The sequence below is a fragment of the Choloepus didactylus genome, chromosome 26 (genome assembly GCF_015220235.1).
Source record: "Choloepus didactylus isolate mChoDid1 chromosome 26, mChoDid1.pri, whole genome shotgun sequence".
Lineage (NCBI taxonomy): Eukaryota > Metazoa > Chordata > Mammalia > Pilosa > Megalonychidae > Choloepus > Choloepus didactylus.
The window spans coordinates 7,091,860-7,099,621 of record NC_051332.1 but is presented as its reverse complement, the minus strand read 5'-3'; positions in this window follow the sequence as shown (position 1 = coordinate 7,099,621).

The window sequence follows — 7,762 nt, the reverse complement described above, 5'->3', positions numbered from 1 at the left end:
TAATAGCTGATTTTATTTTTTTAACCTAGAAAAAATAGAATTGATTTTTTCCAAGTAAAAAAGAAATAATGGAAAAAAATCACCCAAATTGTATGAATGATAAAAATTTGAGACATTAATTAGCATTTAAAATAAACACACACATATATGTAGTTACATATCTTTTAAATTAAATTCTTTCCATATTATTTTAATTTATTAGATGTGTTGCCAACTTAATGACTGGTAAATGAGTTATAATGCATTAATATGATTAGACATACAATTACTATACATTTACTGAATATGAGTATACAAAATACTGATACTTTCAGTGAAATAATATTTTTGTGGGAGTGAAATGGACAATATTTGGCTCTTTTTCCACTGTATTGACAGTTACTAACCCTGTGAAAACATCTGAAAAACTTGTCACAACCTCCCTACCCCCCTCAATACATACGTTATGCCAAACTCCAGCCTGATCTAAGGCCATCCAGCCATATTCAGTGATTCATCTTCCATCCATCAAGACTTATGGGGCAATGCCAAGTGAGCACAAACAAAATTATTGAAATAAATCTGCAAGTATTGGAATAGCTGGAAGTAAATACTTGAAACTATTAAACTGCAACCCAGTAGCCTTGACTCTTGAAGTAGATTGTATAAGAATGTAGCTTACAAGGGGTGACAATGTATTGTGAAAGTCTTCTGGATTGCACTCCTGATAGTGTGTGGATGGATGAGTAGAGAAATGGGGACAAAACTAAATGAAAAATAGGGTGGGATGGGGGTGATTTGGGTGTTCATTTTTACTTATATTTTTTATTCTTATTTTTACTTTTTCTGGTACAAGGAAAATGTTCAAAAAATAGATTGGGGTGATGAATGCACAACTATATGATGACACTGTGAACAATTGACTGTACACTTTGGATGATTGTATGTTATGTAAATATATCTCAATGAAATTGAATTAAAACATAAACATAAAAACAAATCTGCAAGTGAAGGAGCCTGGAGTAATGGTTGCAAATGTGTCTCCACAGATGTATCTAAAATAGCAAGGTAAGTAATGACAAATATGTACTTTTATATAGGAAGCACTTGCAGAATTCTGCTCAAGTAAAACATGTGGGACTGCCATGAAAGAAGGCATGCTGATTTTAACTTTTATTTTATGGGGAAGAAACATGGAAATGATTTAGAAGAAATTTCATTAAAAATAAGAAAGAATTGGTCATTGTATGGTACTGATATAATTGACTGACAAATACCAAATCTCTTTAACTGGGTGTCAAAAATATTTTTTTTTTATTTTACTGAAGGATATAAAATTTCCACATGTAGTTCTTTAAAAAATAAAAATCAAAGAACTAACTGACTATTGGGCACTTTTTAAAGACCAAGCTCTGTTTGTGCCTGAAACATTAGTTCTATTCATTTCTGGAAAGAACTTTTGTAATCTCAAATAGTCTATTGTGCAGTGAAGGTGAAAAGTGTTGAAGTTAAACATATTTCATTGGTTGATGTTATGTATGAACTTCTGTTTCCACATTCATGAAAAATAGACTTAAAACCTGAATTTTCAAGAAAATGTTTTCAGGAAGGCATTTGGAATTTCCAAGGAAAAAACCTTTCAATAAAGTAGTTCTCATTCATATTGCTGGATTACTTTTATGTTGTCTTAATGTTGGCTTATATTATCAGCTCTCAGAAATACTTCAACAATTTCATGTCTTTATATATTCTACACATTTTGGAAACTACTTTAATCATCTGTTTGCATTCATGTGTTGGTTTATTGATTTTCTAATGTTTGTATTTTTTCTTATTATCTCCATATTTTATTGTACTTTCATGGAGAATCATACATAATGTCTTTCAAATCATTGAATCAATAATTTATATCAGCTATATATTTTAATTTTCAAGAGCAGTTTCTTTCCCCTTGTACTGCTTTTATGTAACACATAACACTTTTCTTGTGGATTTAATATCTCTTTATGTGTCTCTTAAGATGTTGCCTTTTATTTAAAAAATATTTTGTTTCCACATTTTCTTCTTTTCTTATCAGTCAATTTTTATAGTGAGATGTATTAGGATTTCTCTCTTTCATGATGGTGGCTTCCTCAGAAGTCTTCTAACCACTGTAACTAGAACAATATTTCAATAATCTGGGTATTGGTTCACCCCAGTTTTCTTAGTGCTTTAACAGTTTTAGAATTGAAAGCCCCACATCTAGGTACCCTAATAGTCCCAGGCAAACCAAGATGGTTGTCATCAAAGTTGATGGACTGTTAGACTTTCCTCCAAAATAAACATTTCTCCACTCTCACAAGTTCTTAGGATGTGAAATTTTCTTCCCCATTAATTGAATAACCCTCCCTCCATTTGAATACCATTATCAAAATGTACTGAAATCCCTCATCAAAAATTTCTTCCCTTGTTCTTTGCCTTCTCTTGAGATAATAATTAGCAAAACATTTTACTCCATTTCCATGATTATTGTGTTTTCACACGGAGTGGTTATGAATAATTAATATGTGTGTTCAAACTACCACTATTGTTTGGCTGGTACAAATGAAATATATATATTATATATATTATATGTATACACCTATGCATACATACATATTTACACAGACAGATATACACAAAGACAGAAGTGGAAGAAGGAAATTTAAAATACTTAAAATATCTTACTTTCATATTTGGGGATCCCTGAGCAGTGTCATGGGGACTGAAATACATGTGCCTAATGGAGGGCCCATTGATGAGTCCTATAAAAAATCAAGCAATTGAATTAAGAGAATTAAAAAGGAGAAAGCATGGAGGAATCTAAAATCAAGGGTATGAATTTGTACTTATTAAGAACAGGCAACAGCTTCCAGAAGATGGTGGTTAAGATAGACAGGGCAAAAAACCTCTCTGTGAAAAATACTAGATAAAAGCCAGAAAGTGACCCAGAGCATCAGTTTCAGCAATGCACCAGCTGGACAAGGTCTTCTAAATCCACAGGTACCATGCACTTGGTGAAACTGGGAGTCTGCATTCTTAAACAAGTGAGCAAGCCTGCTGAATATCTGGCAGTCACACTGTGGTGTGGGGAAACTGTGGGTTGGCATTTAGAGTTGGACTATTTCTTTTTTAAAAAACCCAAAAGCAACTACAGATATGGTATCAAGAACCACACAGTGAAGTGCAGCAGGAATGGGCTGCGGATATGCCTCATATCTGGCATGGATGATAGCCTTCCATGTACCCACTGCTAATTATCTCAGAATAAGGAAGGCAAAGGTGAGCCAAAAGGGTAAAAATGATGTCCTTACAGCCATCTCCCCAGCAGGCTGGGAATGCTCCTGCCCAGTGTCAGTGACACAGCCCAAAGACATGCAAAAAAACCCAGTGTGATGGGAAGTGTTTCCAACATCACACACACATGCCACAATATCCAGCATGCTCAATAGCCTTTTGTGCACCCACAGTTAATTGCCCTGGAGCTAGGAAAGCAGAGCTGTGTGAAAAGGGGGAAATTAACATGCCCCATACAGCCATCCATTCAGCAGGCTGGGAATGCACCTACATGGCCCAGTGGCCCAGAACTTCCCTTGGGGGATGACACACAGTTGTGAAGTAGCACAGCCTTCTCTCAGCAGAGGCCCTAGGAGGGCACAACTAGGAAGAGGGACCCATTCAGAAATCCCAGGGACTATACATCAATACCAAGGACTTGTGAGTCAGCAGCAGAGACAATCTGTGGTGAGATTGAACTGAAGATTTAGACTCTTTCAACAGCCTTAAATCTGTAGGAACACCTGGGAGGATTGATTTTTAAAGCTGCCTTCCCTCCCTAACCACTCTGACACATGCCACATATTCATGGCTGACAGCACCAACAACACACCCAAACTTGGTACAACAATTGGATCCCCATAAGAATCATACCCCCACACACCACGAAGACAAAGTTGGGGAGGACTGGCTTGAGGGGAATAGGTGGCCTGTGGACCTATTAGAGAAAGCGTATGCTACCAAGCTGTAGATCTGACAAATTAGAGATTAGGCTTTGAATTACCCAAATATCTTAAAAGAACCCTATCAAGTTAAACAAATGCCAAGAGGCCAAAAACAACAGAAAATTTTAAAGCATATAAAAAAACAGACAATATGGATAACCCAAACCCAAACACTCAAATCAAAAGATCAGAGGAGACGTAGTACTTGGAGCAATTAATCAAAGAATGAAAGACAAACAATGATAGCATGGCACAGAATATAAAGGACATGAAGAAGACCCTAGAAGAGGATAAAGAAGATATTGCAAGAGATGATCTTATGGAAATAAAAGAAACTGTTGACCAAATTGAAAAGATTCTGGATACTCATAGTGCAAGACTAGAGGAAGCTGAACAATGAATCAGTGACCTGGAGGTGACAAAATGGAAAATGAAAGAACAAAAGAAAGAATGGAGAAAAAAATTGAAAAAATTGGAATGGATCTCAGTGATATGATAGATGAAATAAAATGTCCAAATATAAGACTCATTGGGGTCTCAGAAGGGGAAGAGAAGGGTAAAGGTCTAGAGAGAGTATTCAAAGAAATTGTTAGGGAAGACTTCCCAAACCTTTAATACAACATAAATACACAGAGCATAAATGCCTAGAGAACTCCAAATAGAATAAATACAAATAAATCTGCCCCAAGACATATTCTGATCAGGCTGTCAAATCTGAAGAGAAGGAGCAAGTTCTGAAAGCAACAAAGGAAAGCAATTCACCACATACAAACAAAACAGCATAAGACTAAATAGTGAATACTCAGCATTCACCATGGAGGCATGAAGGCAGTGGCACAACATATTTAAAATTCTGAGAGAGAAAAATTGTCAACCAAGAATTCTTTATCCAGCAAAGCTCTCCTTCAAATTTGAGGGAGAGCTTAAATTTTTCACGGATGAACAAATGCTGGGAAATTTTGCTAATAAAAGACATGCCCTATTTCAGATACTAAAGAGAGACCTACCAACAGAGAAACAAAGAAAGGAGAGAGAGATATGGAGGAAGGTTCAGCACTAAAGAGATTCAATACTGGTTCATTAAAGGACAATGAGAGAGAGGGAAAAATATATCTGACAAACATAAACCAAATGATAGGATGGCTGATTCAAGAAATGCCTTCAAAGTAATAACATGGAATGCAAATGGATTAAACTCCCCAATTAAAAGATATAGATTGGCAGAATGGATCAAAAATATGAATCATGAATATGTTGCATACAAGAGACTCATTTTAGATGCAGAGACACAAAGAAATTGATACTGAAAGGATGGAAAAAATTTTCATGCAAGCTACAGCAAAAAGAAAGCAGGAGTAGCAATATTAATCTCATATAAAATAGACTTTAAATGCAAGGTTGTTATGAGAGACAAAGAAGGCCACTACACTAATGAAAGGGGCAATTCAACAAGAATAAATAACAATCATAAATGTTTATGTACCTAATCATGGTGCCACAAAATACAAGAGACAAACACTGTCAAAACTAAAGGAAGCAATGGATGTTTCCACAATAATTGTGGGAGACTTCAACACATCACTCTCCTATAGATAGATCAACCAGAGAGAAGAACAATAAGGATATTGAAAACATAAACAATCTGATAAATGAATTTGTTTCAACAGACATATATAGAACATTACATTCCAATCACTGGGATACACATTCTTCTCCAGTGCTCATGGAATTTTCTCCAGTATAGGACATATGCTGGGACATAAAACAAGCCTCAATAAATCAAAAAAACTGAAATTATTCAAAGCACATTCTCTGAACACAAGGGAATACAATTAGAAGTCAATAACCATCAGAGACTTAGAAAATTCACAAATACTTGGAGGTTAAACAGCACACTCCTAAACAATTAGGGGATTAAAGAAGAAACAAGAGAAATTGTTAAATATACAGAAATGAATGAAACTGGGACACAACATATCAAAACCTACGGGATGCAGCAAAAGTGGTACTGAGGGGGAAGTTTATAGCACTAAATGCAAACATCAGAAAGGAAGAAAGCTAAAATCACAGAACTAATGGAGCAACTGAAGAATCTAGAAAATGAACAGCAAACTAATCCTAAACCAAGTAAAGGAAAAGAAATAACAAGGATTAAAGCAGAAATAAATGACATAGAGTACAAAAAATAGAATAAATAGCACCAAGAGTTGATTCTTTGAGTAGATCCACAAGATTGACAAGCCCCTAGCTAGACTGACAAAATCAAAAAGAGAGAAGGCCCATATAAACAAAATAATATATGAGAAAGGTGACATTACTGTGGATTCTGAAGAAATTTTTAAAAAATTTATGAGGATACTATGAACAACTGTATACCAATAAACTTTATAATGTAGAGGAAATGGACAATTTCCTGGAAACATGAACAACCTAGACTAACCAGAGAAGAAACAGAAGACCTCAACCAACCAATCACAAGCAAACAGATCCAATCAGTCATCAAAAAACTTCCCACAAATAAATACCCAGGGCCAGATGACCTTGCAGGGGAAATCTACCAAAGATTCCAAAAAGAACTGACAACACTCTTACTTGAACTCCTTCAAAACATCAAAGACAATGGAACACTACCTAACACATTTTATGAAGCTGACATCAATCTAATACAAAAAACAGGCAAAGATGCTACAAAAAAGGAAAACTACAGGTTAATCTTTCTAATACATATAGATGTAAAAATTCTCAACAAAATATATGCAAATCGAATCCAAAGACACATTAAAAAAATCACCATGACGAAGTGGGGTTCATTCCAGACATGCACGGATGGTTCAACATAAGAAAATCAATCAATGTAATACTGCACATTAACAAACCAAAAGAGAAAAATGAAATGATCATCCCAACAGATGCTGAAAAAGAGTTTGACAAAATCCAATACTGCTTTTTGATGAAAACTCTTCAAAATATTGGAATTGAAGGAAACTTCTTCAATATAATAAAGAGCATATATGAAAAACCCACAGCCAGCATAGTACTCAATGGTGAGAGACTGAAAGCCTTCCCTATAATCTCAGGAATGAGACAAGGATGCCTGTTGTCACTACTGTTATTCAACATTGTGCAAGAAGTGCTAGCCAGGGCAATCCATCAAGACAAAGAAATAAAAGCATCCACATTCAAATGGAATAAGTAAATTTGTCTATTTGCAGATGATATGATTTTATATCTGCAAAACCCTGAGGAATTGATGATACAGCTACTAGAGCTAATAAACAAATTTAGCAAAGTAGCGGGGCAAAAGATTAATGCACATAAGTCAGTAATGTTTCTATATGCTGGAAATGAACAAAGTGAAGAGACACTCAAGAAAAAGATACCATTTTCAATAGCAACTAAAAAAATCAAGTACCAAGAATAAACTTTACCAAACATATAAATGACCTATACAAAGAAAACTACATAACTCTACTAAAAAACAAAGAAAGGGACCTTAAAAGATGGAAAAATATTCCATGTTCATGGATAAGAAGGCTAAATGCCATTAAGATGTCAATTCTACCCAAACTCATCAACAGATTCAATGTAATCCCAATCAAAATTCCAGCAACCTACTTTTCTGACTTGGAAAAGCTAGTTATCAAATTTATTGGAAAAGGGAAATTGCCTCAAATTGCTAAAAACTGTCTATAAAAGAAAAATGAAGTGGGAGGACTTACACTCCCTGACTTTGAAGCTTATTAAAAAGCCACAGTAGTCAAAAC